The 20,279-nt window shown below is 40.5% G+C and overlaps 1 protein-coding gene across 2 annotated transcripts in view; it reads left to right on the top strand.

Moving 5' to 3' along the window:
• Positions 1 to 20,279, top strand: part of mindy3 (MINDY lysine 48 deubiquitinase 3) — a 137,949-nt gene that overhangs the window by 55,076 nt on the left and 62,594 nt on the right. The gene's annotated exons all lie outside the window — the stretch shown is intronic.

The following is a 20,279-nucleotide window of genomic DNA, read 5'->3' as shown; positions in this document are numbered from 1 at the left end:
AGCTTTCTTGAAGATCAACCCACAGAAAGCAACTGTCCCGGATGGGGTACCCGGACGTGCACTCAGATCCTGTGCGGATCAGCTAGCGGAGGTATTCACAGACATCTTCAACCCCTCTTTACAACAACTTGAGGTCCCTATCTGCTTCAAGAAGATGATCATCATCCTGGTATCTAAGAGAAACCAAGCAGCGTGCCTTAATGATTATCGGCCGGTGGCTCTGACATCCATCATTATGAAGTGCTTTGAAAGGTTAGTCATGGCACGAATCATTTCCAGTCTCCCGGACTACCTGGATCCACTACAGTTTGCCTACTGCCGCAACAGGTCCACAGCAGGCACCATTTCCCTGGCCCTGCACTCAACCCTGGAACACTTAGATAACAAGGACACCTATGTCAGACTCCTATTTATTGACTACAGCTCAGCCTTCAACACTATTATTCCCACGAAACTCATCTCCAAACTCCGTGGCCTGGGCCTCGGCACCACCTTCTGCAACTGGATCCTGAACTTCCTAACGCTCAGACCACAATCAGTAAGGATAGGCAACAACACCACCTCCGCGATCATTCACAACACCGGTGCCCCACAAGGCTGTGTTCTCAGCCCCCTACTATACTCCTTATACACCTATGACTGTGTGGCCAAATTCCGCTCCAATTCGATTTTCAAGCTTGCTGACGACACCACTGTCGTGGGTCGGATCTCAAACAATGACGAGACAGAGTACAGGAATGAGATCGAGAATCTGGTGCGGCAGCAATAATCTCTCCCTCAATGTCAACAAAACGAAGGAGATTGTCATCGACTTCAGGAAGCGTAAAGGAGAACATGCCCCGTCTACATCAATGGGGACGAAGTAGAAAGGGTCGAGAGCTTCAGGTTTTTGGGTGTCCAGATCACCAACCTGTCCTGGTCCCCCCATGCCAACACTATAGTTAAGAAAGTCCACCAATGCCTCGACTTTCTCAGAAGACTAAGGAAATTTGGCGTGTCAGCTACGACTCTCACCAACCTTTACAAATGCACCATAGAAAGCATTCTTTCTGGTTGTATCACAGCTTGGTATGATTCCTGCTCTGCCCAAGACCACAAGGAACTACAAAAGGTCGTGAATGTAGCCCAATCCATCACGCAAACCAGCCTCCCATCCATTGACTCTGCCTACACTTCCCGCTGCCTTGGCAAAGCAGCCAGCATATTTAAGGACCCCCACACACCCTGGGCATTCTCTCTTCCATCATTTTCCTTCAGGAAAAAGATACAAAAGTCTGAGGTCACGTACCAACCGACTCAAGAACAGCTTCTTCCCTGCTGCTGTCAGACTAAGTTGATCTTTCTCTACACCCTCGCTATGACTGTAACTCATTCTGCATTCTCTCATTTCCTTCTCTATGAGCGGTATGTTTTGTCTGTATAGCATGCAAGAAACAATACTTTTCACTATGTTAATACATGTGACAATAATAAATCAAATCAAATTTATTATATGTATGCCGACAGAAGACTTTGGGATTCCTTTTTATGTTGGCTTCCAGTCTCTCTTCATGTTCCTTTTCTTTTTCATCTCCCATCTAAACCTTTCATATTCAGCCTGGTTCTTAATTGCATTTTCTACCTGCTATCTGTCATAAGCACACTTCTTTATCTTAATTTCTATCTCTTTTGTCATCAAGGGAACTCTGGCTTTGTTTGCCCTATCTTTCCCTTTTGACAGAATATGTCTTGTCTGTGCCTGAAATATTTGTACTTTGGAAAGTATTCCATTGTTCAGCTACTGTTTATCCTGCTTACCTTTAATTCCAACTTATTCAGCCCACATCTGTTCTTACCCATTGAAAGTGGCTTTCCCCCAGTTAATTATTCCTATCCTAGGTTGTTAATTGTCCTTTTATACTTTTAAAAAGTTATTCCATGAGATGCAAGCATCGCTGGCAAGGCCAACATTTATTGCCCATGCTTAATTGAATTGAGACGGTAGTTTGTCAACCAGCTTCTTGAACTGCTGCAGTCCATGTGATGTAGGTGCACCCACAGTGCTGTTAGGGAAGGAGTTCCAGCGAGGATGATGCTGGAGGGGAACTTGCAAGTAATGCATTTCCATCTGTCTGACGCCCTTGTCCTTCTAGGTGGTAGAGGCCATCATTTGGAAGGTGCTGATGAAGGAGTCTTGGCAGTTGCTGCAGTGCATCTTATGATACACACTGTTGCCACTTTGCACTGGTGTGGAGGGAGTGAATGTTGAAGGTGGTGGATAGGGTGCTGAACAATTGGACTGTTTAAGTCTTACTTTTGTCGGGCCTCGAATGTCATTGGGCTACACTTATCGAGGCAAGTGGAGAGTATTCCATCGCATTCCTAACTTATCCCTTGCCAATGGCGGACTGGCTTTGGGGAGTCGGGTGATAAATTACTCATTGCAAAATTCCAAGCTTCTGACCTGCTTTTGTGCCCACAATATTTATGTGGCTAGTTCAGCTAAATTTCTGGTCAGTGGTGACAGCTGTGATGTTTATGTTGCGGAATTCCGTGATAGTGGTATTATTGAATGTTATGGGGCAATGGTTAGTTTCTGTCTTGTTGGAGATGGTCATTGCCTGGGTGTGTGTGATGCAAATGTTGCATACTACTAATCAGTCCCAGCCTGAATATTGTCCAAGTCTTGCTGCATGTGGACATGGACCACTTCAGTATCTGAGTCTTGAATGGGACTGAACATCGCAGGAATCAACAAACATCCAAATCAAACATTTGGCGAACAAGAGATCCCAACGCAGTTTGCTGGGACATCTCACAAGCTGCATCTTGCTAATAACGTGCAGCATCTGTTTACTTCTGTTCTTGCTATAAGAACATAAGAACTAGGAGCAGGAGTAGGCCATCTGGTCCCTCGAGCCTGCTCCGCCATTCAATAAGACCATGGCTGATATTTTCGTGGACTCAGCTCCACTTACCCGCCCGCTCACCATAACTCTTAATTCCTTTACTGTTCAAAAATTTATCTATCCTTGCCTTAAAAACATTAAATGAAGTAGCCTCAACTGCTTCACTGGGCAGGTAATTCCATAGATTCACAACCCTTTGTGTGAAGAAGTTCCTCCTCAACTCAGTCCTAAATCTGCTTCCCCTTATTTTGAGGCTATGCCCCCTAGTTCTAGTTTCACCCGCCAGTGGAAGCAACTTCCCTGCTTCTATCTTATCTACTCCCTTCATAATCTTATATGTTTCTTTAAGATTTCCCCTCATTTTTCTGAATTCCAATGAGTATAGCCCCAGTCTACTCAGTCTCTCCTCATAAGCCAACCCTCTCAACTCCGGAATCAACCGAGTGAATCTCCTCTGCACCCCCTCCAGTGCCAGTATATCCTTTCTCAAGTAAGGAGACCAAAACTGTACACAGTACTCCCAGGTGTGGCCTAACCAGCACCTTATACAGCTGCAACATAACCTTGTTGTTTTTAAACTCCATCCCTCTAGCAATAAAGGACAAAATTCCTTTCCCCCCTCCCAGTTGGCTGGAGACCTGGTTAGTGATCTGGAATGACACCGGCTGTGATTATTCATGAAGGGCCCACTTTCTCAGTCTTGTCTCTCGCCTGAGGTGTGGTGACCTTCTGGTTAAATCGCCATCAGTTAGCTCTCTCGTAAACAGGGGAGAGCAGCCGCTGGTCCCTTGGGAGTTTGGCAACTTTCATTTTCATCCTTTCCCACCCTCTCTCCATTTTGCCTTTCATACCAAATTATCTTTGGCCTCATTATCCAAAGAGCTACATCACCATTCATAGGCTCACCAACACTTCACTTTCTACCTAACCTTTCAAAATAATGTAATAATCCCACCACAAATATTTTGACTTGAAATGTTACATTTATTTTACTTTGAAAATAGATTTGCTTGTTTTAGTTTGATCATCCCTGCTGTAATGAATCTTACTAGTGTTGTGAATTCAGCAGAGACCATAGCTAGTCCAAATAACCTTTCCTGGCTCAGAACAGGCCTCCAAGAGATCTTGGCTAGTTGTAAGAAAACTGCAAATAGTAAGTCATTTTAATTTTAGATAACTCTGGCTGTCAGTATTTCTCCCTTCTATGCTGTAATGGGATCCCAGAGAACAACATTGCACCAACATGCATCAAGTACCCATCCAGTAGGTTAATCGCGAGTGTAAATTAGTTATTTATTCCAACATTGGCATATATTCAGTTTGAAATATTCGCCTGAAGTTATCTGAAAAACCAGGAAATTTTGCTGCTTGTGACTGATTCTAAATCAAATTTGAAGTTTGTTTTGGTCTTCATGGAAAGAGAAAGCTGGTTTGAGAAAAAATATTGTAATATTATGGAAATCATTTTATTTCCAAATAAGGTAGCAAGCTTAAAAGAAATAATGAACCAAGTGAGTCAGTGTAGAATTTTATTCAAATGAAATAGATCTATACTAATAAGGAACAAATCTAATATTTATGATCGTATGAGTCTATACAAATGCTTCAGAGGATATCCTGTGCTTGAATTGTAGAGGTTTACAGTATGGAAGGATGTCAATTGGCCATCGAAGGAGCCATTCAAATGAATCCAAGTTACTGGTTCTTGGTCTGTAGCCTTGTAGGTTTTGGCATCTCAAGTGCAAGTCTAGTTTTTTTGTTAAATACGAGTTTCTGTATCATCCTTTCAGGAAAAAAGTTCAAAATTCCCTCCACCCTTTGGGTAAAGAGCTTTCCAGTCAGTCCCCTCTAAACCTCCCACCTGGTTAAAGTGCCCCTCAACCAAGAGAAATTGGACCTTTCTATGTATTCTATCTAGATCTCTCAGAATTTTAGACACTTCAATTAGCTCTTCCCTCAGCTATCTGTGTTCCAAAAGAAAACTTTTGCCCATGCAGTCTTTTCTCAAAAGTAAAATTTCTCAGTCCAGGCACCCTCCTCATAAATCTCCTGTGTAACCTCTCGAATGCAATCACATCTATCTGGTAGTGCAGTGACCAAAATTGCATGCAATGCTCCAGTTGTGCCCTAACCAGTATCTTGCAGGCAAGTATCCCGTATGGCCTCTTGAACCATCTCATCTACCTGCCCAGTCACTTTTGAAGATCTGTGGACATGTATTCCAAGGTCTCTCTGCTCTACTATACTTAATATCTTTATTGCATATTCCCTTGTTAATTTTCCCCAAATGCATTATTTCGCACTTCCCTGGCTTGAACTCCATTTCCTATTGTTCTATTAATCTGACGAGTCCAGTGATCCATTCCTGTAGTCTTCAGCTTTCTTCTTCTTGGACCACATGACCAATTTTTTTGTATCATCTGCAAATCTCTTAATCGCACCCACTTAATTCAAGTCAAAATCATTAATTTATGCCACAATAAGCAAGGGATGAAGAACTGCCCCCAAGGAACCCCACAGGAAAAAGCCTTTTAGTCACAAAAACACTTCATCGCCCTCGGCCAATTTTGGATCCAGCTTGCCAATTTGCTTTGGCTCTCGTGGGCTTTTACCTGCATGATCAGTCTGCCGTGTGGGATCTTCTAAAAATCCCCGTTAAAATCCATGCAGACTGCATCAAATGCACTACTCTCATTGACTCTATTTGTTACATCCTCAAAAAATTCCATCGTGTTAGTCAGGCTTGACCTTCCTTTAACATACCTGAGCTGTAACTGTCTTTGATTAATCTATGTCTTTCTAAATGAAGATTTATCCTGCCCCTCCTTGAGAACATCTTACAAATGTTTAAATTTTGGAGTTTACCTCTTGAGAAATGAATGATGTGAAGGATTTATTGCGAATGTCTTTTTGTGCTGTGCGTAAGAATACAATCTCAAAATTTAGGGTAACCCTTTGGTGAAGAAACGTAGCAGTTGTAACTGGACATTTTACTTTGTTATCCTATTGTCAGACTTGTAATTCGATCTACCTTCACCTGTTCCTTTCCCATTTTTCCACTTAGTTCCAATAGATCAAAAGGTAAATTTAAATTTGCTCATGGAGACTTCCTGTTTTGCATCTGTATTGGGAGTCTTGACAACACAAAACAAATTTGGCAAAAATAGTGGTCCCTGAATTGATGCTGGGCTGGTTCCGAGTCTGTGTTAAGTACTCTTACAATTAGTTTGCGAGTTATGCTCTGATTTCCTAGGTTTCCTGTTTTATTTAAACTCGTGCCCCCCCCACAATATACACCTACCTTACTTATGACACCCAAATGCAATATATTTGCTTGGAGTTTCCTCATTGATTTTCACAAAACGTTCTGGATAAAGTTATTGCCTTATTTTAGTGTGGAACTTAATTTGGACATTGAGACGCAATTGCACTGGTAATAATTACACTTGGATGGAGTTAGTTATTCTAGAAACCAGTATGTGTTTTGTTTTTAGATTTTCTGGATGAAGTATGTTTTTACTGGAATTATAATTGAGTATTTGTTTAGCATGCCAGTGAGAGCCTGAAATAACAGTTTTGATAAAAGTTGCCTCTATTTAAAAAGGCAGATTTTTAGATGGCAGATTGGATTCATGCAATTTGAAAGAAGTGGCATGATTCTGTCTCTAGAACATGTTGTACCAAACAGCATGTTTTTGGAAATCAGTCATGGTGTTACTCTTGCATAATAATGTTACTCAAGTCCATGTAAGGATTTTTTAAAAAGTATGGAATGAACCCATCCAGTTGGCCACAAGTGGTAGGATGAATTTTTAGAGTTGGCAAGAGGAAAAGAATTTATTTTGGAAAGGATGTAGATGCAGTCATGGCAATAATATCTTTCGCCCTTTCTTCTTTTTAGGCATGCATATATAAGCTTTCTGATTGAAGTCTAACCCACAATAAATAGGGTTGAGATTGATTATCCTTACTAGAGGCATATGGCCTTTGCCTGAACTGGGAGACCTGAAGCTCACACTAAAATGGACCTCATAGATGCATTGGATGAGCTGATGGCACCTATCACAGTTCTAAAAGCAGCTTGTCCATTTTCGCGTGGTCAGTTTGTCATCAGGAGTCTGGGTGGATGGGGGAAATCTCAGACTGGCAGTGGCCTTGAGTATTGCTGTGGAGAGGGAGGGACACTTCGCTCCTACTGACTTTTCACATCTTTCCAGCTAAAGTTGTTGTTAAGCCTGCAAAATGGCTTTTATTCTTTTCCTTATTTTTAAGCTCTGACCATTTTTCTCCTTTTTCCTCCTTTCATTATTTTGTGTATTTATTTTCATTTTCTCCCCGTAACTGTTTCTGTTTCACTGCATCATCTTGGCATGGGAGATTGGCCAGTTAGGAAAGGAACAGATTGACTCTGCTGAAGTCCATAAAGCTGAAAGTATATATTTTTTGTAAACCATGTGACAGAAGAATCACAGGAGTCAGAGGCTGGAACAACATGTAGAGTGGCCATTTGAACTCCTAGAGGTGAAATAAATAAATATAGCTCCAGAGAGAATCAAGTAAACATGTGCACTTCAATTTTGGGAGCTTTAGTCCAACAGAGTTTAATTTCTCGAAATTAGTTTTCGCTTGGTTCATATGTTCCATATGCTTTACGAAAAGTCTGTGTACTTTAAGCTCTTGGGGCTACGCCAAACATACAGGCTTTAATTACATAAATATTTTACTATAACTGTTGCAGCAATAAAGCTACTCCAGTCATCCAAATAGCTGTCAATTCCTAACAATGTGCGAGTTGAAGTCTGTTGTTTAATGTGGAGCTTGGGTGCACAGGATTGAGAGATGCTGCTACTCAAGTTTAGAACTGACAAAGGAGACTCTTAAATCTCATCAATCTACCCTAGATTTGCAACTCATTCTGAGAGGTGCAAGAGTAGCCAGTCTCAGGGGTTGGAGGGAAAAATAGCTTAAATTGGTTCCTTTCTCCCTTTTTATTCTCTGCCTACCTTTTCCCACTCTTCGTTCGTACTAATGCTTAGAGTTCAGGTCCTTGCCATTTTATCTAGGTCCTTTCACTGCAGACTAAGCTAGTTAATGCTCTTTGATGGTTATAGTACAGTGATTAACTAGATTGCATATATATTTATACGCTGTAAAGATTTTTAAAATTCATTCATGGGACATGGGCGTTACTGGCTGACCAGCATTTATTGCCCATCACTAGTTGCCCGAGGGCAGTTGAGAGTCAACCACATTGCTGATATTGTAAACTAAATAGTTAATAATTCTGCTTCCATCCCTGTAACATGAACCTTATATAAGGACAGAAATCCAGATGTGCAGAGTCCTGTGTGTGGACATGAAGAACAATGTCTCCTGACACAATCAAATGGTTAATTAAATCCACCTTTGCATGACCAGTAATTAACTTTCTGATCTGCCTAGTTTATTTGTAAGACATTTACAAATGTCTTGCTGATGCAAGAGTTAGAATTGTAGACAGTCTTCTCAACTCTCTCTCTCTCTCTCTCTCCATGCTCACTACAAAAGGTAAGCCAGTTCCTTTCACAAACCAAAATTTATTTGTGCACATGTGATGTATTGATTGTCCTTCAAGGCTAAGAAGCTATTATTAACTCGTGAATTATACCAGAGATTCTAATCTCTCACTGGCAATACTAATGCATGATGAAATCATGGAACTGGCTGAATTTGAGTTGTTTAGTACAAGAAAACAATATATACAGAAGCATGTTAAATAATATTGTAATACAATTTCCTCAAGTTTGTTTAAACTATTTTGAGTCCAATATAACCAAACATTTGGAGATTCTTAGTCATTTTTGAGAATGCTCTGAAAAATGAGCCTTTTTGCATTTTACACGTGTATATATTTGTGTTTACTGTCTCTGAACAGCTATACAGTTAATCCGAATGAATACAGAACTGACCAATCACTTTTATTGAATCCTAAGAGGTGTCTAGATACAGAATTATCACTCCAGACAGGATAAATTCACAATTTAATGTCTGGAGCCTGGAGGGAATTCCTTCTTTCAGGCCTTGCATTTAAGTTAACATTTTGAATCTATGTAATTTCACTGGCCTTCAGAATAGCTCTTTCACACACCCCAACCCCCAAACAGTCTCGATGTCAAAACAGCAGCCCTATGTTCAGCAGGTATAATATTTCCAATGAGAAGGGCAAAATCATGACCAGCTTAATACTTGTTCAAGACTTAGACCATTCATGACAAATTTAAGTTACTAGTAAATCTTCTGCGACTCTGCTCATTTTTGCTTAGGAGGAAACACTTTGTCTTTTGTCGACGGCTCCACGCTCAACATTAACTTGCTGTTTTCTTCATGGAAGCTGACTAATCTCCTGAGTGTTTCAACAACTTGTTTTTGTTTGAGTTGTTTTTTTACATTGGTCCTTTAGCTTTACTCATGGCAATAGGATAATATCCTGGAACATCTGGCTAACAAGGACACTTATGTCAGACTCTATTTATTGACTACAGCTCAGCCTTCAACACCATTCCAACAAAACTCCATGGCCTAGGACTCAGCTTCTCCTCCTGCGACTGGATCCTAGACTTCCTAATCCACAGACCGCAATCAGTAAGGATAGGCAATGACACCACCTCCACGATTATACTCAACACTGGTGCCCCGCAAAGCTGTGCCCTCAGCCCCTTACTATACTCCCCTTATACACTTACGACTGTGTGGCCAAATTCTGCTCCAACTCCATTTTCAAGTTCTCTGATGACACCATCATAGTGGGTCGGATCTCAAACAATGACGAGATAGAGTACAGGAAAGAGAGAGTCTGGTAAAATGGTGCAACAATAATAATCTCTTAGTGTCTGTAAAACAAAGGTGATAGCCATCGACTTAAGGAAGCATAGTGGAGGGCATGCCCCTGTCTACATCAATGATGAAGAAGTGGAAATGGTTAAGACCTTCAAGTTTCTAGGTGTCCAAATCACGAACAACCTGTTCTGGTCCCTCCACTCTGATGCTTGTTAAGAAAGCCCACCAACGCCTCTTTCCTTAGGCTTCCTCAGAAGCCTAAGGAAATTCAGCATGTCCGCTACAACTCTCTCCATTCTTTCTGGGTGAAATGGCTCCTGCTCTGACCGAGACCGCAAGAAACTACAAAGGGTTGTGAACATAGCCTAGTCCATCACACAAACCAGCTTTCCATCCATTGACTCTGTCTACACTTCCTGCTGCCTCAGAAAAGCAGCCAGCATAATCAAGGACCCCACCACATCCCGGGACATCCCCTCTTCCACCTTCTTCCATTGGGAAAAAGATACAAAAGTCTGAGATCGCTTACCAACCGACTCGAGAACAGCTTCTTCCCTGCTGCCATCAGACTTTTGAATGGATCTACCATATATTAAGCAGATCTTTTGGTGAAACATCTTTACTTTATCCCTACTTCCCAAACACAAACCTATTACTAGAGAAACACATATGGTAGAGCTTAAAGGAATAAGGAGCCTGACAGAAGTGACAGCTGCAGGCCGTATTTTCCTAAATTCCCTTTTCCCACCTCTCTCCTTGATTTTAAACTGCACACTTTTGTTAATCCTTGGTCGATAGCTTTTTAATTGGAGTTAACGGGGGCAAGTCAATTTTTTTCTCTTGTTTCCCGTGTGCTACAAAAGTTTCTTCTGCAATATTGTGGAAAGACACTGGCTTCTTTTGAGAGATGGCAGAAATGAAGAATTAGTTCCTTAAATGAATCCTGAAACTGTTTAGAAACAGATTTCACTTGTACCATTTCTGCACGAATTACATGTTCAGAGATTATACTGTGAGATTTGTTTGCTTGCCAAAACATTTTGGGTCTCATTTGCTTTGTTTAAAATAATTAACATGTAAAATTAAAACTGGTTTAAACACCTTTTGTAGATATTTTAGATAAGATCTAGAGTTGCGAGTCCGTTGTGCGTTGTGAGATGTGTGTAAAGTGGTGGTGAAATAACCATCCATATTTAGCCTTTAATTGCAATCATGAATTACTTTGTGTATTATTAGTACTGATTGGGTTTACCTGTAATTGTGATTTCAGATGTTTAAATAATAGAGACCTGATTGTCATATGAGAGAATAGCATAATCTTTTTCTCAGTGGTTGCCTGTTGAGTTTGCTACACATGGAGATTTTTTTTTTCATATCTTAGTTCGTTTGGACTGCCTTCAGAAATTCCAAGTGCAGCATTTGTGCCTAAAAGTTAGGCAAGAGATGTGAGCATAGCTGCATGCTTGAGAGCCTGTGGTTGCACTCCGGACAGTCTAGATGGGAACTTTCCAATTATCTTGAGTGTTGGGGAAGTTGAGTAGCAATTAAATGTTATGTCTTCCATCTGCCCTGAAATATTCATAGGTTCTCTGGCCCACAGGGGTCCCAGAACAGCTTCTCACTCCTCTGCTTGGTGCCAAACAGTTGAACCTTGAGGAAGGCTGGTAATTCTGGCTGCTACTGATTCGTTAATCAACATGGCCTATCAACACTGCTCTCTAATGGGAGTAAAAGGATTAGTGAATTTGCTTTTTAATCATGTCTAACATTCTTGAAAGCGCCGCACTTCCTGAAGCTTCGCTAGATCATGCCCTATCATACCGAGCGCATAAAACAAAAATATCCCAGGTTCAAAGCTTTAGAACATAGAACATAGAAAGCCACAGCACAAACAGGCCCTTCGGCCCACATCCCCACCTCTAGGCCTATCTATAGCCCTCAATCCCATTAAATCCCATGTACTCATCCAGAAGTCTCTTAAAAGACCCCAACGAGTTTGCCTCCACCACCACCGACGTCAGCCGATTCCACTCACCCACCACCCTCTGAGTGAAAAACTTACCCCTGACATCTCCTCTGTACCTACCCCCCAGCACCTTAAACCTTTGTTTTGAATTATCCAGTTTTCATAGGTCAATAATTAACTGGAGCTAAACAGGCATGGGAGAAGTAACTTTCATGAATTCAGGCCATCCCAAGGCACCCTACAGCCAATGAAGTACTTTTGAAGTGTGGTAGGGAAACCTCCTGACCAATTTGTGCACGAGATCCCACAAACAACATCATTGAGTCTCTGATTGCTGATCAGTGACCTTAGCTGGCAGCATATATATTTGAGTTTGACTGGATGTGTATAGAGTGGGGAAAGTATTGAACGCTGCTTTCATCCCCACATATTTTACAGACACAGATTAGGCAGGTTACCTTGAAGATTGGTTATTTGGATGAGGTAGCAGTGAGCTGCTAGTGTCTATTAAACCTTGCCACAGCATGAATATCACCTATTGGGAGAGGGGAAAAATCTGTAAAATAAATGATGTTACCCAAAAGTAAAAGGTGATTTTTTTTTTACACTTTGCCCTAAGTATGTTCCTTTGCATGTGGTTTCAGTGGTGCACTAATTTGTATTATGCATTGATTCACAAAGTGAAAGAATTAACTTATTTAGTACCCCAAAGAAGCTGAATTGTTTATTTTAAACGACTACTATTTTAAGAACAAAATGTAAAACTACAAATTCTGCAAGAGAAAATTCTGGAAACACTCAGCAGGTCAATCACTATCTATGGAAAGAACAGATGAGTTGATCTTTCAGATGTGGATCTTCATCCACTGTATTTTTTTCATGGCTATAATTGAATCCATTTATCTTGTTCTCTGAGCATCCTTGCCTTCAGTGAAATAGCAGACAGAGTATGATGAAAGCCAGGGCTACCCAAAGCAATATACTTCAGCACTGAGGGTTGGCAATGTGTAACTGATAGGCTAGTGTTGAGGCTAGCATAGTAAAGTTGCAAATACAATTGCAGAAATACTAGAATTTAAAGCTGTTCTAGGTCTTTTGAGTCCAATTGTTACTCCTAAACCAAAAATACTAATGGTTCTTCGCAAGTATGCACCCTACAAAAGTGCTGTTATGTGAGCTAATGTCAACAGGGCATTGGGTTCAAGCCTGACCCTAGAATTACTTCAATAAAATATCAAAGAAATGCTGCCCTGTGCCTCTGCTTAGACTATGCGATACACTAAGATCTTTTCAGGTGAAAGTAAAAGCTGCTGTGGCGTCAGTCAAAGAATGGTGGGAGTTTTTACGTCCAGCTAGAGTTTATCTATTTCCCAAACAACATTACTGAAGACACAGATTAACTGGTGACTGATTCATGTTTGTGGGACTTTGCTGTGCAGACATTTGCTGCTGCGCTCAACAGTGGTGACATTTCCAAAGCAATTCTTTGGCTCTGAAGCACTGAAGTTCCTTCTTAAGTGTAAGGTAGGGTTACAATTGCAGTGTAACTGCCAGATTATTTTTATATATTTGTTTTGCAATATGGGAAACACCAGCAAGGTGATGCTTATTGCCCATCACTAGTTACTCAAAAATCATTGTGACTCGCAATGTGTCATGTTAAGTTCTATTTTGGCCTGGATAGTCGAGCAGATTTCCTTGAAGAATGTTAATGAACCAGTTGTTGCTTTGCAACAATCAGGCAGCTTTCGTGGGGTTTTATTCTAATGCATGCTCATAAAGTACACATGATGAGGGGGAAACAAAACTGAATATGACATGAGACTTCTGTTGCTACCTTTGCCGGTGTGGCAACCATTATCATTAACAATTTGAATTGAATATATTGCCAGTGATCTTCAAGTTGTCCAGAAAGGGGTAAATGTTGCAAGTTAGTGTCTCTAGTGCAGAGCTTTGAAACAGGTGCACATGCTGGGATCCAGGCATGGACATCAGTGTGTCTGACTTGTGGGACGCGTAATTCTTGAAAGAAAGACTTGCATCTAGCACTTTTCACACCCATTGAGCATCTCCAAGCCAATTGAAGTGGAGTCACAGTTTAATGCAGGAACTGCAGCAACTAATCTGCACACAGCAAACCTTTAACAGACAGCAATGACAGACAGTGACCCAATATTCTATTTACAGTTCTGATAATTGAGGGATAAATATTGGGCACCAGGGAGAACCCCTCTTTAAAATAGTGTTGTAGAATCTTTTGCGTCCACCCAAGAAGACAGATGGAATTCTGAGAATATTCTTAAAGGAAGTCAACATTTTTATCTCGCCTCATTTTATGACAACACTATTTTAAAGAGGGGTTCTCCCTGGTGCCCAATATTTATCCCTCAATTATCAGAACTGTAAAACAAAATCCTGTTGGAGGGAATGTAGTGGAAGCATGTACAATACCTTACTGACCAGTGAGCTGGGAACAGCTGGATTTTCCTTTTTTCTCTTCTATCCTGTAGATGTACATACTAACCGGATAACGATACTGTTTTTCTCCCCCAATTTCATTGCCAGAGTCTTGGTTGTAAGAACCTTTGTAATCATCATTAAAGGCCAAGAACTGAAGTTGATAGTTAAGTAATTGTGTTGCTATCTACAGAAACTGGCTTTAGCTAAGTTTTAAGTGGTTTTCTTTTTGCTTGCATCACCCACACGTTTGCTACATAGCCTTAAAACTATTTCAAACCATGCGAGTCACAAACCATTCTATTTTTTAGATACTTGATCTTTATACTTTGAAATTGTGAAACTGTGTTGTTAGTTTTAGGAATTCATTGCAATTACTGAGCAGTAAATAATGTGTTGGCCAAGTTCATTTTCCAAGTATAGGAAAGCAGCTAACACTCATTATTAACCTCATGCAGGGATCATGTCTAGACCATTACGAAACATGACAAAATTGAATATAAAATTGGCTAAGGGATAGAAAACAGACAATAATGGTGAATGGTGATTTTCCAGGGCTGGAGGGAGGTACATCTAGGGAAGGATATATTTGCCTTGGAGGCAGTACAACAAAGGTTCACTAGATTGCTTCCTGGAGTGAGCAGGTTGTCCTCAGAGGCTGAGTAAATTTGGCCTATATTCTCCAGAGTTTAGAAGATTGAGAGGTGACCTAATTGAGCCATATATGATTCTGGAGGAGCTTGACAGGAAAGCCATGGGTTGTTTTCTTTGATTGGGGAAACAGCCTCAGGATAAGGTGGTGACTATTTACAACTATAGAAAGGATATTAAACGAGAAAGAGTGCAGAAAAGATTTACTAGGATACTACCGGGACTTGATGGTTTAAGTTGTAAGTAGAGGCTGGATAGACTGGGACTTTTTTCTCTGGAGTGTAGGAGGCCGAGGGGTGATCTTATAGAGGTCTATAAAATAATGAGGGGCACAGATCAGCTAGATAGTCAATATCTTTTCCCAAAGGTAGGGGAGTCTAAAACTAGAGGGCATAGGTTTAAGGTGAGAGGGGAGAGATACAAAAGTGTCCAGAGGGGCAATTCTTTCACACACAGGGTGGTGAGTGTCTGGAACAAGCTGCCAGAAGTTGTAGTAGAGGCAGGTACAATTTTGTCTTTTAAAAAGCATTTAAACAGTTACATGGGTAAGATGGGTATAGAGGGATATGGGCCAAATGCGAGCAATTGGGATTAGCTTAGGGGTTTTTTTAAAAAAAAAGTAAGGTGGCATGGACAAGTTGGGCTGGAGGGCCTGTTTCCATGCTGTAAAACTCTGACTCTAAGATGAGTGTGTGAATCTTTGGAGTTCCCTACCCAGAATGTTATGGATGATCCATCATTGATTGTATTTAACGCTGAGATACAGATTTTTGATTACTGAGGGAATCAATTAATATGGAAAATGGGCAGGAAAATAGATTTGAGACAGAAGATCCTCCTTGATTGTATTTAATGGTGGAGCAGACTCGAGATGTTGTATGGTCTACTACTCCTATTTCTTAATGTTCTTATTCAGTGATGTTTCCCAGTATTGTGAACACTGCTGCTCTTTATATATAAATGACTTGAGTAAACTAGGCATAATTTCAAAGTTTGCACATGGCATGGAATGAGAGGCGCAAGAAGGTGATGGTTTTTATTTTTTTAACTTTTACTTTTATCTCATTCTGTTCAAGGTGGAATATCATGGAGCACAAACAATGAATTCTTGTTTAAAGTTGTTTTCTTAGCAAATAAGATTTCATCTTGACAGATCTCAGATCAGTTTCAACATTGTGACAAAGTTTGCACAATATTTTGGTCTGGCCAGATTGTACAATGCACTTATTTGTTCACTTATCCTTTCAGGAGCTAGATTAGCCTGTATTCCTTCTGCCAGTTCTTTTATGGAAGTATGGAACTGTCAGAGTAATACTATGATGTGGAGATGCCGGCGTTGGACTGGGGTAAACACAGTAAGAAGTTTAACAACACCAGGTTAAAGTCCAACAGGTTTATTTGGTAGCAAAAGCCACACAAGCTTTCGGAGCTCTTAGCCCCTTCTTCAGGTGAGTGGGAATTCTGTTCACAAACAGAGCTTATAAAGACACAGACACAATTTACATGAATAATGGTTGGAATGCGAATACTTACAACTAATCAAGTCTTTAAGAAACGAAACAATGTGAGTGGAGGGAGCATCAAGACAGGCTAAAAAGATGAGTATTGTCTCCAGACAAGACAGCCAGTGAAACTCTGCAGGTCCACGCAACTGTGGGAGTTACAAATAGTGTGACATGAACCCAATATCCCGGTTGAGGCCGTCCTCGTGTGTGCGGAACTTGGCTATCAGTTTCTGCTCAGCGACTCTGCGCTGTCGTGTGTCGCGAAGGCCGCCTTGGAGAACGCTTACCCGAATACCCGGATATTGGGTTCATGTCACACTATTTGTAACTCCCACAGTTGCGTGGACCTGCAGAGTTTCACTGGCTGTCTTGTCTGGAGACAATACACATCTTTTTAGCCTGTCTTGATGCTCTCTCTACTCACATTGTTTTGTTTCTTAAAGACTTGATTAGTTGTAAGTATTCGCATTCCAACCATTATTCATGTAAATTGAGTCTGTGTCTTTATAAGCTCTGTTTGTGAACAGAATTCCCACTCACCTGAAGAAGGGGCTTAGAGCTCCGAAAGCTTGTGTGGCTTTTGCTACCTGTTGGACTTTAACCTGGTGTTGTTAAACTTCTTACAGAGTAATAGTAAACATGGCTAAATCCTCTTATTAATGCTCTTGCCACATTCTCCAAATCTTACATCTCTCTTGCATGTACAATTTAAAATGAGCAATCTTTAGACATGTTGTGTCAAAAGTTGCAGAATATTTAAGCACTTTAATACACCAGCCTCTCCCTCATGAGTGTCTCCCTCAACATAAATGGGAAGTGGGATATTTGTTTGACCAGGTGTGAGTTGACATGAGGTTTTTTGGCATCATTCAAGGACTGGCTGTGTTCTTGTATTGCGAATTGAAGAGGTGAAGATTGGGCTTGCAAATCTGTTGCCACGTGGGCAGTAATACTGTAGTCTTCCACAAGCTATAGATTATATATGTCTTTGGTCATCAGTTTTGATTTGGCATGGAGGTAACTGCAGTTAAGAGTTTCCCATCTAGGCGGTATTTGATACACCAGACAGGACTTGACCTTTGAGCTGAATAAGCATTTTCAGGTAGACTGTAAGTAGTATAGTGGTTATAATACAGTCTTATTTGACCGTGGTCCTGATTTTGAAGGCATCTGTTTAAGACCTGCCACCTAAAACAGTGGGAGGTCATATCATGATGAGGCAATTGCAGGGTTGTAATGAAGCTCCTTGGACATCCAAGTCTTGAGCACAATCTATAAAGTGTCATGATTTACTGTGTCAAACGCTTTGCTGCTAAATGCAATGAAGACTTCCTGGTGGTGTTCTGGATATTTTTGGATTTAGATCATAAGACATAGGAGCAGAATTTGGCCTCTCGGCCCATCGAGTCTGCTCTCCCATTCAATCATGGCTGATTTTTTTTCTCATCCCCATTCTCCTGCCTTTTCCCCATAACCCCTGATCCCCTTATTAATCAAGATTTGTCTGGTGTCTAAGACCATATCAGAGGTTCCTTAGGACTAGGATGATTTTCTCAGCCACAGGTAATGGACAATTCAGGAGATTGTGTGACAGGATTTCCCCTCCTATGGATAAGTAGGGGAGATTCCACAGTATGATTTATTTTGCTTCTTGAAGATAATTCCAATTGTTGCAATGCTGAAGTCGAGGGTGGGGTTTATTTTTCCTCCCAAATTCATAGGATGAGTACATGGAGTCTTCATGTGAGCATACGCCCACCAGTTTAGAAGACTTCAGCTGGAATACTATCGAGACTGCAGGCATTGTTTTTATATCATCCGTTTGACTGTTTATTGTGCCTCTGCCATCAATGGTGGTTCACCATAGATTCTACTACAGAATACAGGGCTTGGCCTGGAGAGTATCAGCTGCCACTGTGGATTCACAGTTGTTATTCAAAATGTTCTTTCCACCATTGACTGATGATATCGTCATCCTTAAGAAAAGAAACACCATCCTGCAGCAAAGGAAATTTTGTCCATTTGACCTTGGTCTATAGATGGCCCCGGTGTCTTCAAAAAATCTTTGCATGTCATGATAGCATATCGGTGGCTCTTTCAGGCTTTATCTTCCCACCACATGTCCTTTCTCTTCCAGATCTGTCTTTGAGCGTCAGCATCAATCTGTTAGAATGTTGTTCTCTTGACTTGTGACCTTGGCCAGACAATGAATTTTTTGATTTGATTTTGATTTGATTTATTATTGTCACATGTATTAGTGAAAAGTATTGCTTCTTGCGCGCTATACAGACAGAACATACTGTTCATAGAGAAGAAAACCAGAGAGTGCAGAATGTAATGTTACAGTTATAGCTAGGGTGTAGAGAAAGATCAACTTAATGCAAGATTAGGTCCATTCAAAAGTCTGATGGCAACGGGGAAGAAGCTGTTCTTGAGTCGGTTGGTACGTGACCTCAGACTTTTGTATCTTTTTTCCTGATGGAAGAAGGTGGCAGAGAGAATGCCCAGAGTGTGTGGGGTCCTTAATTATGCTGGCTGCTTTGCCGAGGCAGTGGGACGTGTAAATAGAGTCAGTGGATGGGAGGCTGGTTTACGTGATGGATTGGGCTACATTCATGACCTTTTGTAGTTTCTTGCTGTCTTGGGCAGAGCAGGAGTCATACCAAGCTGTGTTACAACCACAAAGAATGCTTTCTATGGTGCATCTGTAAAAGGGTTTACTTGTCTTCCATTTTGAATAGGTGATCTGATTTGATTCAACCCTATTTACTGAAAATACAACTTATGATTACACCATATCCAATTTAAGTGTAAATTAGGGTACTATAGGAATGGGAAAAAAAGCAGTTTTGGCTTTACTATTCTAATTACTATTCTAATTGTAACTAAAAAAATAAAAAAATATGGCTTTAAAAAGTATCTTTGCAGCACAATCAAGAAGAGGCCAAACACTTTCACAGTGAAGTGAATTTGTATAACATGTGCCTCCTCTGCTTTCTCATTTGGTAAAGGCAGCACATAACTAAACCGTAGAGTGCAGAAGGTTCCAGCTTTGATTCCTGTGTGTGAACATTGAGTGAGAATGGAATTGGTCTCAACTTTATAATGCTTCCTGCACATACTCTGTTAACTTATCAGCACTCGGTTGTCTGGGCAGACACACACAACTGCCACTTTGGCAAAGTATAGGAGGGCAACAGGTATTTATGAAACTGATTTCTGAAAGGAGTCAGCACCTGAATGAGAAAGAAAGATCCAAAAAATCAATTTTCTACTGTCTTATTAATAAAACGGCATGCATGGCAATGAGACCACATTCATATTGTGGACATTTAGAGTCGGAAGCATATTAGAAGTTAAATTACGCACAGCTTCCATTGGTGTTAAATGGCACGGGTCTCCTGCTCTCCTGGAATTTCAATTACATTTCTAAATATTGCAGTTAATGTATGGTCATGGAAAAAATGGGCTTTGTTCCAAGCTGGATGATGGCTTGCCATATATATTCTAACTATAAATGGTTCCAGTGGATGTCAAATATATTTCTGTTTGGCAGAGAATTAAACTGTATGTACTTTAGTTGAAAGGGACAGAAGCTTGGAGCAGTACCATTTATAAAACGTATGAATTTAATGCCAAATCCAGATTGTCTCAGGGCAACGAACACCGGAAATGATACCCAGAAGACTTGAAAACAGATTGCAGAAGTCGTGTTCCAATGATTTATAGCTATCGTCAGCACTAGAAACCAAACTAAACATTTCATTACTTTGGTACAATTCTCATTTTATTTATTTACTTTGAAAAAAAGTAATTATCATGGTTTTTAGGTATTTACCAGAAAGTAAGCTGCTGGCTTACATAGAAACTGATTATGTTGTTCTGACATGACTGGGATTATTTTTGTAATGTTTTATTTAATTGTGATCAAACTCTATTTTTGAACCGTGTACACCGTATTCAGGAATTTAATTTGCAGAAGTAGGCCATTCGGCC

The sequence above is a fragment of the Mustelus asterias genome, chromosome 2 (genome assembly GCF_964213995.1).
Source record: "Mustelus asterias chromosome 2, sMusAst1.hap1.1, whole genome shotgun sequence".
In the NCBI taxonomy this organism is placed as follows: Eukaryota; Metazoa; Chordata; class Chondrichthyes; order Carcharhiniformes; family Triakidae; genus Mustelus; species Mustelus asterias.
This window is presented reverse-complemented; position numbering and strand designations above follow the sequence as displayed.